Genomic DNA, 20,197 nt, shown 5'->3' with positions numbered 1-20,197 from the left:
GCCAATAACGGTGGTAGAAATCGGCGAGAATTCGTAGGTAGGGGACGGGCCAATAGAGGAAAAGGAGGCTGACGGTTATGGGGACCCCATCAACACAACCGATCAAACGCGGCTGCAACAAACATGACCACCGTGACCATAACCGGCCCTGCGGCCACAAGGTCTCCCTCGGCGATGCCACCACCCAGCATGGCGCCCCGCGACCAGGCCAGGATCACCGCCACGCCTGCCGGCGAGCCGGACGACGGAAGAACCCTGCCAGTCCTAGGATCTCAGCCATGCCTTGGAGCTCCAGCGGCGAGGGCTCGTCCGCGACACGCCCGGTCATGCCTAGAACCAGCGCGCCGCGGCGCCTGCCCCGCGCGAAAACCGCCATGCCCTACAGCACGTCGCACCCCGCGGGCACCTCCAGAACGTGGGCTCGCATCGCGTTGGGCCACTCGGGCGCGATCACCACCTGCGGCTTCGGGCCCCGGTACTTTGGATACGGAGCACATATGCTTGTCCGGCCTCGGCCTTCACAGATGTCGGAGATCATCGGTAGCGGCGGTTGCGGTCGCCATGCCCACCGTGTTAAACCCTACCCTCGCTCTGGGCTTGAGGAGGACGCGCATCGTACCGCGTAGGGATGCAGCCGAGCACCGCGCTGGAGCGGAAACGGAAAAGGAGGAGGCGGTGGCGCCGGACATGGCCAGGAGGGGGAGGACGGCGGCGGCCCCGGGACAAGGATGACGCTGGCGTCTATGGGGAGGAACTCGAAGTGGTGGAATTAATGGGAGAAAATGAGTGCAGGGGAGAAAATCGAGGAGGCGGTATGAGCTAGCGGAGCATACCAAATAGTTGGTCAAAGCGGTTCATTAAAAACGGTACATACACCTAGCCTAAAAAGAAACACACCACACAGTAAAGAAAAGAGGCCACAAAAAATCCAAGAGAGCACCAGAACTAGGCAAAGAAAAACACCACGAAAATCAACTACAATGAAGAAAACGTGTCAAAACACTGTAAACTCAAAAGTAAATTCAAAATTCTAGCTAAAATCGAAGTTGTTGAGGTTTAGTATAGTATATATTTGCACCATGTTTTAAAAAATATTTGTTTTTTGTGACGCCACTTACATGCACCCATGCTTCCCAATTGATCGGTTGGCGACCGTGCAAATACTACACGACACTACATGACTAGCACTCAATCGATCGGTCGGGGTGAAAGGGAGGATCACTAGTCATGCACGACGGCCAAATTCGGTGCCGGCGGTAATTTATCGGCGCCGTCGACATACGTCCACGAAGAAGACCGTCGACACAAGACCGTCGATACAGGCATGGGCTGGCCGTTAGCACAGGTCCTCCATATGGTCGTCGCTGCAGAGTACTCCTGGGCTGATAATAACGCAGCTTCCTTGATGAAAAAAAATAACGCAGCTGGACGTGTGAAGTAGGAAGACGACCAAAGGAGAGAATTTTGTTGCGACTATAGGTGCATATGAACCAAAAAGATCTCGTCTGCAATGAAAATCAAGAATGAGAAAGCCCAGTAGCACATGTCACTGGAGTTCCAAGATCCACAAATCTTACTCGCCGGAACCAATTTCACGAAACGTGTAACGAATGTCCACAACAGAGAGTAAGCATTGTAGCTCTCGTGACCCCTTTGTAAATCCCGATGTCTTCCATACCCATACTACAAAAATCTAACCTCTAATGTGCCGAGACATAACAAGCAATGCACCGACCGAGATTGGATAATTTGTAGATGAAGACCTAAAATGAGGAACATGCTACTCAACGTTTGCCTACTGAACTATCCCTCCTTATAAAGGACATGTGAGAGCACTGGCTTGAAGCCACGGTCCTTCGGTAGGTCGTCAGCACCTAAGCGCCCCCTTGACTATATTCAGTAGTACGTCAAAAAATAAGAGGTTACCTTTTTTTCGAAATGAGGGTATACCCGGCTTCTGCATCATCATGATGCACACAGTCTTTTATTAGAAATAAATGTTCCAAAAAGTATCGTTTACAAAACACCCATCACCGACGATCGATCCAACAATCAACCATCAGAAAAACTAAGGAACACATACTATGACTACACATCAACATAGCCTTCTACTATGTCGCCAACCAGCCTGGCACAAGATATCCTGAGCGACCATCAGGAGCCGTGTACATCCAGAAGCCATGACATCCCGCTGCCCCTCCGGAGAGAGTAGGCCCCAAAGCTGGACCTAGTGGGAGACCATATGAATAACCTGCAAGAAATGAAAAGAAGCTTTTTTGTCAAAAATTATATCATTTCTGACCCTCCAAATAGACCAACATAAAGTAGAAATCCCAATCCGGATGAAAGCCTTAGATTGTCTATCTACTCCGTTTAACCAATTACCAAACATATTAATTAGTAATGTTGGTTGGAGGTGGAAGGTCATAAGTGAAATTAATAGTACGCCATAAGAGCTTAGCTAAGGGACAATCAATAAAAATGTGTTGAATAGTCTCATGTTCCCCATAGAAAACACATTTTGTACACCCATTCCAATTCCGTTTAGCTAGATTATCCTTAGTTAACAGCACCTTGTTACTCAAAAACCACATGAAAATCTTGATCTTAAGTGGAACTTTAACCTTCCAGAGATATTTCCTCAGGAAAGGAGTATGGACACACATAAGATCTTCATACATTGACTTCACTGTAAACAAACCGTTAGGTGTCAATTTCCAAACAAAACGATCATCTTGTTCACTCAAATTTACCATCATAAGTTTCCGACATAATTGTAACCATAAATTCCATTTATTACCACTCAACACCCTCCAGAATGTAATATTCAACGGTGTTTGGGCTAACACCTGTGCCACTGTAACATTTTTATGATGTACGATATTATACAAGGACGGAAACTGCTGAGCCAACGAAGTATTTCCTAACCAGGTATCTTCCCAAATGCGAGTATGCATCCCATTACCCACTTTGAAAAAACCCCTAGGAAAAAACTCCTGTTTGACCTCCATCAATCCTTTCCAAAAAGGAGAATCAGTAGGCCTAGCTTGCACCTCCGATAATGTCTTGTATCTAAGGTATTTATTATGAAGTAATTCTTGCCACACCCCATTTTCATTAAGAAGTTTGAGAGCCATTTACTCAATAAGCACCTATTTTTGATCCCGAGAACCTCGATACCTAAGTCCCCTTGATCTTTGGGTCTACAAACAATGTTCCATTTTGTCAGCCGGTATTTTCTTATGTTTTCGTCTGACTGCCAAAAGAACCTCGATCTATAGAAGTCCAAACGTTTACTTACCCCAACAGGTATTTCCAGGAAAGACAACATAAACATCGGTAAGCTAGTTAATACTGAATTAATAAGAACTAACCTATCACCATAGGAGAATAACTTACTTTTCCAGCATCCCAATTTACTTTCAAACCGTGTTTCTACCGGATACCAATCCAAATTCCTGAGTTTTTTGTAATGGATTCGGATACCTAAATATCTAAAGGGGAGTTGTCCAGCATCACATCCAAAGATCTGCTTATACTGGTCCTCCTCCTCTACCCCTTGCAAAATATTTCTACCTGGCATGAAGGCAGATTGAGTTGGCTTTATAACCCTTGGGGAAATCCCCGATATGCGATTTGTACCAACTTTAGTGAAAATCTTAAAACATACATTTAGCAAACAAATGGGTCTATATTGCTGGATTTGGACCGCATCCTCTTTCTTGGGTACAAGTGTGATAATACCAAAATTTAGTTTATAAAGAGGCAAATCCCCTCTGGTAAACTGTGAAAACAAAGCCATCAGATCATCTTTTATTACATCCCATTTTTTTTGATAAAACTCAGATGGATAGCCATCTGGTCCAGGTTATTCAGTTCCATCTGAGAAATCGCCTCAAAAACCTCCTCTTCCGTAAAAGGGGCCGTCAAGATATCATTCTCAATTGATGAAATTTGCGTAATATCGTGGATTTCCTCTTCAACTAAAGATATTAAGTGGAAGTAAAATATGGTGTTGCCACCTGGTGGCAATACCCCCCCTTTAGCTGCCGTCCGATAGATCTTTTAGATTCGGTCTGCTTGCCACCAAGCTAATTCTAATTAGATGCTCCCCCTGCAAATCATCTGTTCATGCTGACTTGGAGCCAGGCTTTATTGGCGGCAGCTGCGAACCATGGCAGGTATGGCTCCAAACTACATAGCTCACTCTTGGTACCCTTGGTCAAATGTTCACTGTCACACCCTCAATGTGTAAACCTGCTGACATGCATTGAATGCGTTGCAGCCTTTCCATGTTGATTGAAACATCTCAGCGATGCTAGTCTTTTGCGTTTTTCTCACAACTATAGCTAACATCAAGTGCATGCAAATATGGTAAAGCTATTTTGGTCCATACAGGGTGTGACTTAGATGGGTTGCAGTGTGATTTGCGAGCGCCCTTGTTGGCGACGTGGGAATCAAGTTGTTCACAAACTACGGGTTATATATATTACGGCAGCTAGTTGATTGTCTCCAGAATCTTCTTCAAAGTACGATTATCTACACGATTAGACATTTGAACTCAATACACTGATGTCACTACCAAGTAGATATGGTGTGTCGCGCCATCGCACCACTGCAGTGGCTTGCCCATCGTCCAGTGGTAGATCAAGAGTAGCAGCGAGTACTGGTCATTGGAAATTTCGAGGCACCTCGACGAGTATTTTTCATTCCTATCTGCTGGTACATCCTTTGCATGCATGTACATATGCTGAAGTATTCAGTCTGTGTTGTATAATGAAGTACCAGTGTAAACTGAGTGTCTTACTAGATGTTCCAACAGTAGGCTCGTATTTTCCAGCTATCTGAATGGTATAGATAGTCTTTATTCATGTGCTAGTGACTTGGTGCAATGTTTATGACACAACAACAATATTGATGTTGGATGTTGAGTTTTAAGTGCGCATGCAAACTGAGCCAATTATGAAGAGGGTAGAGGGGAGAGAAACGAATGCATGCATGCTAGTATACTAGTATTAACTTCCTCCATGCATGGTCCAGCATGTGTTTTGACCGGTCCATTCTGCCATCTCTGCCAAATACGGAAATCCTGACTTTTTCCCTGAAACATCGTCGCATAATTAGCATGTGAGTCAGTAGCTTACTTAAAGTTAGGAGATTTAACTTGGTTCTGCAACTCCCCTTACATTCCAGAACGAATCTCCAGTGCATCATCTAACGGCAGTGAGTAGGGGGGCAATGCCACCCGGTGGCAACAAATCCACTCTTAAGTGGAAATACCTTGTATTATTCCCCCCTTTCTGAATATGCTTAACTTTCGCTCTTTGGGCCCATTTGGATTCCTCTTCTCGTCTTAATATGTTCAAACTATTATTTACCTTTTTTTAATTTCTCCCTTTCATTTGTAGTCAATATATTTGTCTCTGCTTTCGTATCAAGATGATCAATGATATTTAATAATCGCTCTTTTTCTTGTTTATATTTTCCACTTTGATTTTTTGCCCATTCCTTATGGAATCTTATAATATGTCTTAATTTATTCAACCAAACATCCATTGGACTAGCTCCACCTACAACTGATTTCCACTCCTTTACTATCATATCAAAAAACCTTCTTGGCGCAACCAATGCAACTCAAAGGAGAATTTTGCTTGATTACCCAGATGTGCTTTCACACCTGAATCAATAAGTATGGGAGTGTGGTCAGAGTCAGCTCTAGTTAAAGCTCTTACAGTCACCAATGGAATTTTTTGTTCCCACCCAATTGAAGCTAGGACTCTATCTAGCTTCTCATATGTAGCTTCTTTTCTCCTACTTGCCCATGTAAATTGTCTCCATGTTAGAGCAATTTCCCTTAAATTCAAATGCTCAATGATTGCATTAAAAACAAAGGGCCAACACGATTTGAAATTATCATTATTTTTCTCCTCCCTTTTGCGAATAATATTGAAATCACCCCCTACCAACATATAGGTAATGATTCTGATTCGCAAGTTCTCACTAATTCAGACAAAAATTCTGCTTTGTGCACGTCTTGGGCAGCCCCATAAACCGGCACCAGAATCCATTCAAAATCATCTCTTTTACATTTGATATAAAGCTTAACACAGAAATCTCCCGTGCTTACCTTTAACACTTGTAGCATGTCGGAGTTTATTCCCACTAGAATATCCCCTGAGCGACCATGTGGCAGTAAACAAAACCAAGAGAAATTATAACCCGCAGCTAATTGGTTCAAAAAAGGAATCCAGAAATTAGATCTTCCAGTCTCCAATTAGGCTATGAAATCTAATTTATGTTTCCGAATTGCCTCTTTGACAACCAGATGCTTAGCGGTATCACCAAAACCCCTAATTCCTTTTATATTCTGCATTATGAAAATTATTTCCTGAGCTTTTCTTTCCAACAAGACAATATTCGCATTTGCACTGGAAATCAAAATCCAGATGACCAAGCCTAGTTAATTTCTTCAGACCACATGGGAGTAAGCTAAGACATAATTGTACCTCTTGCATCGATTTTTTTCGAATTTCGAATACGATTATCAAAAAATGGCACGTGAAAAAAATAACGTAAAATGGCAATGGATAGAAAACATTACGATCTATTGCTTTTCCCCCTGGAGGAAATGCACGCCATTATAGGGCCGGTTCCGATGTGAATAGGTCAAACGTTGTTAAGCTTCATCACCAGTATATATATTAGTTTGAAAACATTGATAATGTGAAAAAATTATATTACTAAATCCCGATTGGTCGTTAAAGTTGCAATTTCAAAATCATGCTGATATCCAAGAAGACATATATCTGATCATAGAACATATTATAACCCTGTACAGAGTAACATGCACATGCTTTAGTATATTAGCCTTGCATTGAGTAATGTTTCACTAAGATGAATTCTAACCACATTTTTGGCACTTTGTCCAATAAATAAAGTTGTTTGTTGTGTTGCAAGATACAGAATTTATGAATTACATGGTGGAGGCTCCAGTATTGTCGTGTTGTTGTATTTTTTAGTCTCTGAGGCCAAAAAAGAAGGGAAAATTACAGAACAGTAAAACAAAAGGAATTTACAATTATCTGTAGTGATGTATTTTGGAGAAATTTTGGAAGAGATAAATGTGAGTACGGACAACAACAGAGAGAGTGTGCAGTTCTCAAATGACGTTGAATTTGGAGCCAACATTCAATTTCCTCTAAAACTATGATTTTTGTATGAAAGAGGTTTTCCTCCTCCAGAGCTCATATGCTCCTGCTCCATTTTTTTTTTTTTGAAAAAATGGTAAATAAAATAAAAAAAATCTGAAATTTGTATACATGTACTGGTATATATGTGCAAATTCAGATTTTTTTGATTTTGTTTGCTACCTTTTGGAAAAAAATTTATCGAAGCACAAGAGCATATGAGCTCAGGTTCATAAGTGCATTTTGGTTTTGTATACACTATATTGATTTGTTTGACACAATACTATATTGAAATTTGATGACCACAAACCTAAAATTAGAAGGGATGCTATGCACAAAAGTTGTAATGAGTGTGTCCTATATGTAGAATACAATTGCATGTTCGCTTCCATTAGCTATTTAGATCGATCTTTCGGTTGAACTGGATACAGTATGGAATTTCACATGGTATTAGACCAATAAGATCCTGGGTTAAAATCCTAGCCAACACTGTATTTAAAATAGACACTTGTGGTCTCCCTGAAAAAGCATCCAAAGATACACGTCTAAGCCGCATGTGAGATCTAAGAAAAAGACCCACCGTTCTAGACGTGAGGGGAGGAGTGCAATAGAATTGCCTAGTCTGGCTAGACACGCAATTTCACACTATTTTGGTCTTACGGCGAAATCGAGAAAATTAACCATTCTCGCGAACTAATGAACAAACTAAACTCCGAACGGAACTATTTCACAAAATGACCCTTTTGCACTGCACACTACGCCTCGGGGGCAGTGGTTTCACTAGCGCAGCCCCATGGGCTTAGGAGGCGAGTGGAGACCAGCAGCAAGAGGCGAGCTCAAGGCAGTGGCTGGCGGGAGAAGGTTGCAGGCGCGCCAGCCAGGACGGGAGTAGATGCTGGCCAGGCGTCGCCGACCTCCCAATGGCGCACGCATGGTCGAGGAGGGGAGCTGAAGCGGAGGGCAGGGGGAGGCCGACGGCGAGAGGTGACTCAGGAACTCAAGGGGAGGCCAGCGACGCAAGGGCAACAGGAAGCCGCCGGCGCGAGACACGACAGGCTGCTGGCGCCTAGATCATAAGGCGTTTTGAAACTGGGAAAGGTGGAAATGCAAAAAAAAAACTATTTAAACTAGGGAAACGCTGACTATCATCCGGGGATTAGAAATCTAATCCCCCGCTTCCACCGCACGCCACGCGCTTCGCGACGGGAGAAAGGGAGTGCTCCACATGGCGGGCCCCACCACAACATTATCCTTACGTTTCCTCTTTAGAACCGCACAAACGCAAATCAAGCTCCTCCATCGCCGTGAAGACCGCTGCCGGTCGCCCGCCGGGATCGTGGCCGATTTCCGCGCCGCCGCCTGCTCATGGCCAGACTCCGCGCCACCGCCTATCTCCGTATGCTCATGGCCAGCCTCCGCGTCGCCGCAGGACTCGAGGCGCTCCAAGCCGCCGCGCCGCGCCTCCCTATCTACCTCCTCTGTGGTCGCGTAGCTTCGGCCGGCGGCGGCGGGAACCTCCACCTCGCCTCCCTTTTCAACCTTCTTTGTGCTCACATAGCTCTGGCCGCTTTCCTCTCAACATCCATGGAGTTTTGATCCCACTGCCGATCTTATGTGCACGCCCATGGCGCCGTGGCTGCACGAGCTACACGATGGCTGGCCGCTGCTGGGCGTTATCGGAGCATCACATTTCGCCAAAAAATTTGCTACAATATTTTTGTTTTATTGCTACTATACCATACTTTTTTTGCTACTATGTCTCCGGCGAGTATCCGGCGGAATCAGGTTTTGCTACATTTTGTTCTAAATTTTAGCTATAATAGTATACGTTTTCTGCTACAAGTTCTCCGGCGAGGTCTCCGGCGAGACTTCGATGAGGTCGGTTTTGCTACAATAGCAAAACAAAGTTGCTGCAATCTTTGTGTGTATTTGCTACTATAGCATATATTTTTTGCTACTAAGTCTCCGGTGGGTCTCCGGCGACATCTCCGGCGAGTCTCCGGCGAGGTCTGTGTTTTTAGGTGAAAATAGATTTTGCTACAATTGAACCGTTTTTTGCTACTTTGGTACATCATGGTAGCAAAAGTGGGAGAGAGGGCTGGTTGGTTTGATCTGACGGCCGAAAATGTTCCAGATCTGTTGATCGGACGTTGGGGACCCGGGGATTAGATTTCTAATCCCCTGGGGGACGCCCAGCACTCCCCTTTAAACTAACCTCCCGACACTTAATACATGACGGAGGGAGTAACAATTTTAAACCATGCGTTGTATACAGAATACGTGTCAATGTAAACAATTAGTCAATAGAGATTAAACCTAGTCTATCTCAAATAGGACTTGGTCTGCGTGATGTTGGAGGAGGTAAGATGCCCCTGATGGATCAAGGATGGTTAATCGGTCATCAGACTCCAAGCCCGTTATCCTTTCCCCCGCTCCCCCGCTCCCCCGCTCCCGTCGCCCCCACCGAGGGCGGCCAGGGCGCCCCCACCCCACGCCCGCGCGCCCCGTCCCCCTCCCCTTCCCTCGCCGTCTGTCACACCTGCACCTACGGTTAACTGAACCTTGCTACAGTTGTGTCAAGTGTAGTTAGGAGGGTGGGCCGGTGTGCGTGTGTGGTTCGGGGTTCTATATAAACCCCTGTAAGGATTAGAACAAGGTATCGAAGAAATATAATCGTGTTGATATCTCTCATCCTCCTTCTCGTGCCCACCTCCTAGCTGCTTGCTCCTCTCATCCCTCTCGTTCTGCCCTGAGATCGCCATTGTTTTCCCATCGTCCACCCTCGGGTTGTGCCAATCTGGTGTATAGAGCCAGAAATTCCTGCGAATTTTTTTCTTGGTCGTGGCGCTCGTATCCTCTCGGCGTCGATTCGTAAATCCGGGCAAAAGGTGGGAATCACCTCGATGGATCCCGCAAAATCCCGCGCTCGGTCGATCCGCTTGGAGTGAGTCGCGACGGGGCCGGCGAAGAGCAACGCGGCGCAGGCGCAGCAGGTCCTCATGGGCCTGGAAGCAAGTGGAGCGGAGATGAAGACTATGCTGGAGCAGATCATGCGGCGCTTGGACGAGGGCGTGGATGCCAGCAACAAGCGCCATGAGGAGCAAATCGCGTTCAGCGCCCAGGTCGCACAGGATCTTCAAGGTTGCCGCAAGCAGATCGATCTCACCCAGGCCGACGTGGACGAGGTGCGTCAAGTCGCGGCCACCATCACGTCGACGGGGGCGGCGCGCACGCCGGTGGGGGACTCACGTGCGGTGGCAGCGGCGTTCGTGGCGTCAGGGATGGGGTGCGTGGTTATCCGCGCCTCGCCACCCGACGTCCAGCCACACCCACCACCTGTTCGTCCAGGTCGCGCACCCAGCCAATTCGACGATCGCGACTCCTTCGTCAAGTCGCCCAAGCATGATTTCCCACGATTCGATGAATTCAAAACACAAATGCATCAGTTGCTCAAGTTGCGTCAGTTGGGCACAATGGTGGAGTACAAATTGCTGTTCAAGAAGTACATGTACCATTTTATTGGCTCTTGATCCATCGCTTAGTGTCAAGTTCTTTCGTCACACAATTTGTGATGGGATTGAAGCAAGAGATTCGAGCATTTGTTCGGGCTCAGACACCTACGAGTATCACTCGTGCGACGGTGCTAGCCAGGATACAGGAGGAAGAGATGGAGGCTTCGAGTCCACGGCAATGACCGGCACCAGCAGGTCGCCCTCCACAACCTCCGTTTGTGCCACGAGAAACAGCGGCGCCTCGTGCCAATACAGATGATTTCGGCCGTGAACGGCAACTGCGAGATTATCGGCGTGCGAACAATTTGTGCTTCAAGTGTGGCGACAAGTACTCTCGGGAACATCAGTGTAAGCAACCTGCTCAGTTGCTCACTATTCAGATAGGCGAATATGGGGAATTACTGTCTGATGATGCAGTTCGTGCTCTGGAGCTGTTGGATGAGCCGGGTGACCAAGCAACTTGCTGTATGCTCTCTGCTCATGCGTTGTCCGGCCAGGATGCACCAGCTGCACTGCGTCTACCAGTTACAGTGGGTAATCAAGTTATGCTATTGTTGTTGGATTCGGGTAGTTCACACAGTTTCATCAACAAGAATTTTGCTGATAGTATTGGGGCTACAACAGTATCCATTCCGGCAGTACCAGTGAAGCTAGCAAATGGCCAATTCGTCAGTTGTGATCAGTTAGTACCAGCATTACCTTGGCAGTGTCAGGGCTCAAGTTTCACCACTGATTTGCGTGTTTTGGACTTAGGAGCTTACAATGGGGTGTTGGGCAAGGATTGGCTGGATTTGTTCAGTCCTATGACCTATGATTGGAAGGGGAACTCCATATCCTTTAAGTATCAGGGCAAATCATTGACACTCCAAGGCCTTATATACAAGGAACAACCAACAGTGGAACAAATCGATTTGGCTGCGGTTTTGCAGCTACAGGCCACCAATGATATTCTGGCTGTTGCAGTGTTGGACTCTTTTACTGGTCAGATCGATACCCCTGCATGGCCGGCTAGTGTGAGCAACATCCTGACAGGGTTTGCCGATGTGTTCTCGGAACCACAGGGGTTGCCACCACACAGACAGTATGATCATGCGATATCGCTACAGGAGGGCGCACAACCTCCAAATATCAAACCCTACCGTTACTCACCTCTCCAGAAGGATGAAATTGAACGACAAGTTCAGGACATGCTGCGTTCAGGTGTAATCACTCATAGCATGAGCCCTTATGCAGCCCCAGTGCTTCTGGTAAAGAAAAAAGACGGCACTTGGCGTTTCTGTATTGATTACAGGCGCCTGGATCTGATCACAGTGAAGAATAAATTTCCCTTACCCATTGTGGATGAGCTCCTGGATGAACTGGCGGGAGCTGCTTTTTTCTCCAAGCTGGACCTGCGTGCTGGATATCATCAGATTCGTATGCGCGAAATAGATGAGGAGAAGACAGCGTTTAAAACACATCAAGGTCACTTTTAGTTCAGGGTTATGCCGTTTGGCCTCACCAACGCACCAGCTACCTTTCAATGTCTGATGAACACCATCTTTGCTCAGTTCACAAGGAAATTTTTATCGTCTTCTTGGATGATATTTTGGTATACAATGCTACTCTCAAGACCATCCGGAACACCTGCGACAGGTGTTAACCCTGCTATGAGAGAACCAATTGTATGCTAAGGAATCCAAGTGCTCGTTTGCGCAGAACATCATAGAATACTTGGGACACATCATATCCAAAGATGAGGTAGCTACTGATAGTGAAAAAGCGAGGGTAATGCAGTCTTGGCCAATTCCATCCAATGCAACAGAGCTTCGTGGGTTTTTGGCACTCACAGGGTATTACCGAAAGTTTGTCTCGCGCTATGGAATCATTGCCAAGCCCTTGACGCAGTTACTGACTAAGAAAGGGTTTAAGTGGAGTGATCAATCCCAAGCGATAGTTGAGGAGCTGAAGAAGGCTATGGTCAACACACCTGTGCTGGCATTGCCAAATTTTGATCGACCATTTGCTATTGAAACAGACGCCTGTGATACAGGTATTGGTGTCGTGCTAGTCCAGGAGGGACATCCAGTAGCTTATTTCAGCAAAGCTTTGGGGGTGCGTAATCAACAACTGTCAACGTATGAGAAAGAGTTCCTAGCAGTCATGATGGCGGTGGACAAGTGGAGGGCGTACTTACAGCGAGGCCCATTTGTTATTCTAACAGACCACAAAAGCTTGTGTAATTTGGTAGATCAACAGCTGGACACAAACCTGCAGCGTAAGGCTATGTCTAAACTGGTTGGTCTACAGTTTCAGTTTCTGTATAAAAGGGGAGTAGAAACTGGAGCAGCTGATGCTTTGTCCAGGGTGGGACACTTGTTATCCGCGCATGCTCTATCCATCTGTCAGCCGCAATGGCTAGTGGAGGTCACAAATTCCTTTGAAACTGATGATCATGCTCAGACTTTACTGGCCCAATTATCTGTCTGCTCACCGAGCGAGGAAGGGTTTTCTCTCAGCCGTGGCATTATTCGTTTGCATAATCGCATATGGATTGGATCAAACACGGCTCTGCAAACTAAACTGATCAGTGCCTTACACCAAGGTGCTGTAGGTGGTCACTCTGGGATTGCTGCTACTTATCAGCGACTCAAGAAATTATTCGCCTGGACTGGTCAGAAAGCAGCAGTGGAGGAATTTGTGCGACAGTGCGAAGTCTGTCAACATGCCAAACATGAGAACGTCAAATCAGCAGGAAAATTACAGCCCTTACCAGTGCCATTGTTGCCATGGCATGATATATCGATGGATTTCATCGAAGGGCTGCCGAAATCAGAGGGGTTTGAGGTGATTTTGGTAGTGGTCGATCGACTCACAAAGTTTGCAGACTATGTGCCTCTGAAGCATCCTTTTACTGCAGCTCAGGACGCTCAGGCTTTGTGGGACAATGTCATCAAACTGCATGGAGTGCCACTGACGATTGTCTCGGATCGAGATAAAATTTTCACCAGCTCTGTGTGGCGTGATATGTTATCAACGGCTGGAACCAAATTGCTATATTCTACAACATACCATCCATAGACTGACGGCCAGACGGAGCGAGTCAACCAGTGCCTAGAAATGTATTTGCGCACTGCCGTGCATGATGCTCCACGACAATGGCGATGTTGGTTGCCGGCGGCCGAGTTCTGGTATAATTCTAGCCATCATTCTGCTCTGAATTGTTCCCCTTTCAAAGCTATATATGGCCGGGAACCAAATCTGGGAGCGATGTTGGAGTGGGGGGGGGGGGGGGGCAGTCGATAGACACATAGGACATGAACTGGGTGGAACATACCAATCGACTTCGGGCTCAAATGCTTCGAGCTCAGCTTCGATTCAAGAAATATGCGGACAGAAATCGGACAGAGCGCTCCTTTGAGGTGGGGGAACATGTATTGCTCAAGTTGCAACCTTATGCTCAGACGTCCGTGGCAAACCGACCGTGTCGGAAGCTGGCCTACAAGTTCTTTGGTCCATTCCCAGTGGAGCAGCGAGTTGGTGAGCTAGCCTACAAATTAACCTTGCCAGAAGATGCTCGTACTCATCCTGTTTTTCACGTATCACAACTGAAGCCCTTCACACCGAACTACTCTCAGGTGTTCATGGATTTGCCGCGACCACCAGATTTGGCGACACAAGACTTACAACCTGCACAAGTTCTAGAACGACGCATGCACAAGCAGGGCCAAGGGTATGTGGTGCAACTCAAGATTCAGTGGTCTTCTCGAACACCAGATGAGGCTACATGGGAAGACTATGATGTGCTACGCAAGCGTTATCCATCAGTACCAATTTCGGACGGAGCTTCGTCTCAAGGAGCGGCAATTGTCACACCTGCACCTACGGTTAACTGAACCTTGCTACAGTTGTGTCAAGTGTAGTTAGGAGGGTGGGCCGGTGTGCGTGTGTGGTTCGGGGTTCTATATAAACCCATGCAAGGATCAGAACAAGGTATCGAAGAAATAGATTCGTGTTGATATCTCTCATCCTCCTTCTCATGCCCACCTCCTGCTTGCTCCTCTCATCCCTTTCGTTCTGCCCTGAGATCGCCATTGTCACTACAAGAAAAGTTGCCATGGCCGACGAAGTTGAAGTCGCGCCGTGGTTGCTGGTGTACCATGGCCGACGATTTTGGGTCCCTCCGTGGTGCATGTCAAAACTTTTTTTTTCTCGTTTTTGAGGCCACCTAGCCCGACGAAAGCGGCCAAAACGTCGCGTATGGTGGCCCGGGACGTGGTGCATCTCGAAATCTCGGGTTCGCCGGCCGAGTCAACGCAAATCCGCACCGCCGAGGGATGTAGGGCCCAGATGGCAGCCTCTCTGGCATTGTTTTTTTTCTCGATCGCGCCATCTCGTTCAACGTTCTTCGATCAAGCCGTTTACGATGCAGGATCATGGGTCCCGCATGTCATCCTCTATGAACCAAAATTCTTTCTATTCTTGGATTTTTTTTGACCCCCTGATTTCTGGCTACTTCCTTTTTCTTTTGATCCCTTGCCGCCTTGGAAACGTTGAGACCGCTGCTGCTAAATGGGACCCGCATGTCATCCTCTATGTGCAATCAACTTTCTTTTCTTGGAGTTTTTTTTGGCACCTCATATTTGGTCACTTGCCTTTTTTTCGATCCCCTGCCGCCTCTCGAACGGTGATACCGCTGCTGCTAAATGGGACCCGCATGTCATCCTCTATGTACTATAAAACTTTCTTTTCTTGGATTTTTTTTGGCACCTCATATTTGGTCACTTGCCTTTTTCTTTCGATCCCCTGCCGCCTCTCAAACGGTGATACCGCTGCTGCTAAATGGGACCCACATGTCATCCTCTATGTACTATAAAACTTTCTTTTCTTGGATTTTTTTTGGCACCTCATATTTGGTCACTTGCCTTTTTCTTTCGATCCCCTGCCGCCTCTCAAACGGTGATACCGCTGCTGCTAAATGGGACCCGCATGTCATCCTCTATGGACTATAAAACTTTCTTTTCTTGAATTATTTTTGGCTCCTGATATTTGGTCACTTGCCTTTTTCTTTCGATCCTGCCGCCTCTCAAGCAGTGAGACCGCTGCAGCTAAATGGGTCCCGCATGTCATCCTCTATGAGCAATCAACTTTCTTTTCTTGGAGTTTTTTTTGGCACCTCATATTTGGGCACTTGCCTTTTTCTTTCGATCTCATGCCACGTTTGAAACGTTGAGGAACCTGCAGGCTCATGGGACCCGCATGTCATCCTCTATGTGCTATAAAAGTTTCTTTTCTTGAATTATTTTTGTCTCCTCATATTTTTTCCCTTGCCTTTTTCTTTCGATCTCATGCCACGTTTGAAACGTTGAGGAACCTGCAGGCTCGTGGGACCCGCATGTCATCCTCTATGTACTATAAAAGTTCATTTTCTTGGTTTTTTTCACCCTCTGATTTTTGGCAATTTCTTTTTTCTTTTGAACCCTAGCCTCTCAAACGGTGATACCGTCTGCTAAATGGGACCCGCATGTCATCCTCTATGTACTATAAAACTTTCTTTTCTTGAATTATTTTTGGCTCCTCATATTTGGTCACTTGCCTTTTTCTTTCGATCTCATGCCACGTTTGAAACGTTGAGGAACCTCTTTGGCTCATGGGACCCACATGTCATCCTCTATGTGCTATAAAAGTTTATTTTCTTTATTTTTTTTCACCCTCTGATTTTTGGCTATTTCCTTTTTCTTTTGATCCCCTGCCGCCTTGTAAACGTTGGGTAAGCTGCTGACTCATGGGACCCGCATGTCATCCTCTATGTACAATCAACTTTTTTTTCTTTTGATCTCAAGCCGCATTTGAAACGTTGAGACCGCTGCTGCTAAATGGGACCCGCATGTCATCCTCTACGTACAATAAAGTTTCTTTTCTTGGATTATCTTTGGCTCCTGATATTTTGTCACTTGCCTTTTTCTTTCGATCTCATGCCGCCTTTGAAACGTTGAGTAAGCTGCTGGCTCATGGGTCCCGCATGTCATCCTCTACGAACAATAAAAGTTTCCTTTCTTGGAGTTATTTTTTACCCCTAATTTCTGGCTATTTGCCTTTTTCTTTTGATCTCCTGCCCCCTCTGAAACGATGATGACGATGTTGGCAGGTCGGTCCCACATGTCATCCTCTATGAACAATAAAAGTTTCCTTTGATGGATTTATTTTGAACCCCTAATTAATTTCTGGATATTTCCCCTGCCGCCTTGGAATCGTTGAGGATGCTTTGCCTCATGGGTCCCGCATGTCATCCTCTCGTAACGGTAAATGTTTATTTTCTTGGATTTTATTGACCAAACGATTTTTGGCTTATTTTTCTTTCGATCACGTGCAGCCTTTAAAACGTTGAGTACGGCTGGCGGCTCACGGGTCCCACATGTCAACCTCTATGAACAATAAACGCCGAGGATCTGCTGCCTCATGGGTCCCGCATGTCATCCTCTCGGAACGAAAATGTTTCTTTTCTTGGATTTTTACCAACAGATTTATGGTTTATTTTTTCTTTCCATCCCTGCCGCCTTTAAAACGTTGACGACGCTGTTGGCTCATGGGTCCCCGATGTCGGCCTCCCGTACAAGAAACATATGATATCTTGATTATTTTGCGAGACAATAAACGGTGTATTGCGCTACGAGCTATTTCAAACGGATAATTAAATCTTTATTTTTACATAAACAAACTTATATGTTGAATCTCCTTGTTTTTTGTCTTTGCGAAGCATAGGACTTTCTGTTTTTAGAAAATTTGGAACTTTCCTGTTTTGGAGTGGGCTGAAATTGTACGAGTCAAAAGGCCAAGCGGGATAGTTCGAAGGCCCGAGATGTCCGGATGCAGCCCAATTGAAATCTTTCTTCTTGGATTTTTTCACCCCACGATTTACGGCTACTTCATTTTTCTTTTGGTTAAATGCCGCCTTGGAAACGTTAAGACCGCTGCTGCATAGCGGGACCCGCATGTCATCCTCTACGTACAATAAAATTTCTTTTCTTGGATTATTTTTGGCTCTGATATTTGGTCACTTGCCTTTTTCTTTTGATCCGTGCGGCCTCTCAAACGGTGATACCGCTGCTGCTAATTGGGACCCGCATGTCATCCTCTATGTACAATCAAGTTTCTTTTCTTGAATTATTTTTGGCTCCTGATATTTGGTCACTTGCCTTTTTCTTTCGATCTCATGCCACGTTTGAAACGTTGAGGAACCTGCTGGCTCATGGGACCCGCATGTCATCCTCTATGTACTATAAAAGTTCATTTTCTTTGTTTTTTTCACCCTCTGATTTTTGGCTATTTCCTTTTTCTTTTGATCCCCTGCCGCCTTGGAAACGTTGAGTAAGCTTGCTAGCTCATGGGACCCGCATGTCATCCTCTATGTCCATTAACTTTATTTTCTTGGATTTTTTTGACCCTAATTTCTGGCTACATTCTTTTCTTTTGATCACCAGCCGCATTTGAAACGTTGGGACCGCTGCTGCAAAATGGGACCCGCATGTCATCCTCTATGTAAATAAAGTTTATTTTCTTGGATTATCTTGGGCTCCTGATATTTTGTCACTTGCCTTTTTCTTTCGATCTCATGCCGCCGTTGAAACGTTAAGTAAGCTGTGGCTCATGGGACCCGCATGTCATCCTCTACGAACAATAAAAGTTTCGTTTCTGGGAGTTATTTTTACCCCTAATTTACGGCTATTTGCCTTTTTCTTTTGATCTCCTGCCCCCTTTGAAACGATGAGGACGCTGTTGGCAGGTCGGTCCCACATGTCATCCTCTATGAACAATAAAACTTTCCTTTGATGGATTTATTTTGAACCCCTAATTAATTTCTGGCTATTTCCTTTTTTTTCTTTGATCCCCTGCCGCCTTGGAAACGTTGAGGATGCTGCTGCCTCATCGGTCCCGCATGTCATCCTCTCAGAACGATAAATGTTTTATTTTCTTGGATTTTTTTACCAACTGATATTTGGTTTATTTTTATTTTCGATCCCCTGCCGCCTTTGAAACGTTGGCGACGCCGCTGGCTCATGGATCCACGATGTCAGCCTCCCCGTACAAGAAACATGTGATATCTTGATTATTTTGAGACAATAAACCGTGTATTTCGCTATGAGCTATTGCAAACGGATAAATTAAATCTTTATTTTTACAACTTATATCTTGAATCTCCTTGTTTTTTGTTTTGCGAAAGCATAGGACTTCCTTTTTTTTTTGAGAAAAATCCGAACTTTCATGTTCTGGAGTGGACTGAAATTGTACGAGTCAAAAGGCCAAGAAGGATAGTTCGAAGGCCTAGATGTCCAGATGCAGCCCAATTGAAATCTTTCTTTTCTTGGATTTTTTTCACCCCCTGATTTACGGCTACTTCATTTTCTTTTGGTCTGTGCCGCCTTGGAAACGTTGAGACATTCTTGCAAAATGGGACCCGCATGTCATCCTCTATGTACAATAAAAGTTTGATTTCTTGGATTTTTTTCACCCTACGATTTTTGGCTATTTCCTTTTTCTTTTGATCCCTGCCGCCTTTGAAACGTTTAGTAAGGCTGTGGCTCATAGGTCCCACATGTCGGCTGTATGAACGATAAAGCTTTCCTTTCTTGGAGTTTTTTTTTGACCCCCTAATTTCTGGCTACTTTCATTTTCTTTTGATCTCAAGCCGCATTTGAAACGTTTGGACCACTGCCGCACAATGGGACCCGCATGTCATCCTCTATGTACAATCAAGTTTCTTTTCTTGGATTATTTTTGGCTCCTGATATTTGGTCACTTGCCTTTTTCTTTCGATCTCATGCCACGTTTGAAACGTTGAGGAACCTGCTGGCTCATGGGACCCGCATGTCATCCTCTATGTACTACAAAAGTTTATTTTCTAGGGGTTTTTTTTTCACTCTCTGATTTTTTGCTATTTCCTTTTTCTTTTGATCCCCTGCCGCCTTGGAAACGTTGAGTAAGCTGCTAACTCGTGGGACCCGCATGTCATCCTCTATGTACAATCAATTTTCTTTTCTTGGAGTTTTTTTTACCCCCTAATTTCTGGCTACTTTCTTTTTCTTTTGATCTCAAGCCGCATTTGAAACGTTGGGACAGCATGTCATCCTCTATGTACAATAAAAGTTTCTTTTCTTGGATTATTTTTCACCCTCTGATTTTTGGTCACTTGCCTTTTTCTTTCGATCTCATGCCGCCCTTGAAAACGTTGAGGAACCTGCTGGCCCATGGGACCCGCATGTCATCCTCTATGTACTACAAAAGTTTCTTTTCTTGGATTTTTTCACCCTACGATCTTTGGCTATTTCCATTTTCTTTTGATCCCTGCCGCCTTGGAAACGTTGAGTAAGTTCTTTGGTGATGGGACCCGCATGTCATCCTCTATGTACAATCAAGTCTCTTTTCTTGGATTTTTACCCTCTTATTTTTGGTCACTTGCCTTTTTCTTTCGATCTCATGCAGCCTGCGAAACGTTGAGGAAGGCTGCTGGCTCATGGGACC

This window comes from Lolium perenne, chromosome 4 (genome assembly GCF_019359855.2).
Source record: "Lolium perenne isolate Kyuss_39 chromosome 4, Kyuss_2.0, whole genome shotgun sequence".
NCBI classification, from domain to species: Eukaryota; Viridiplantae; Streptophyta; class Magnoliopsida; order Poales; family Poaceae; genus Lolium; species Lolium perenne.
This window is presented reverse-complemented; position numbering follows the sequence as displayed.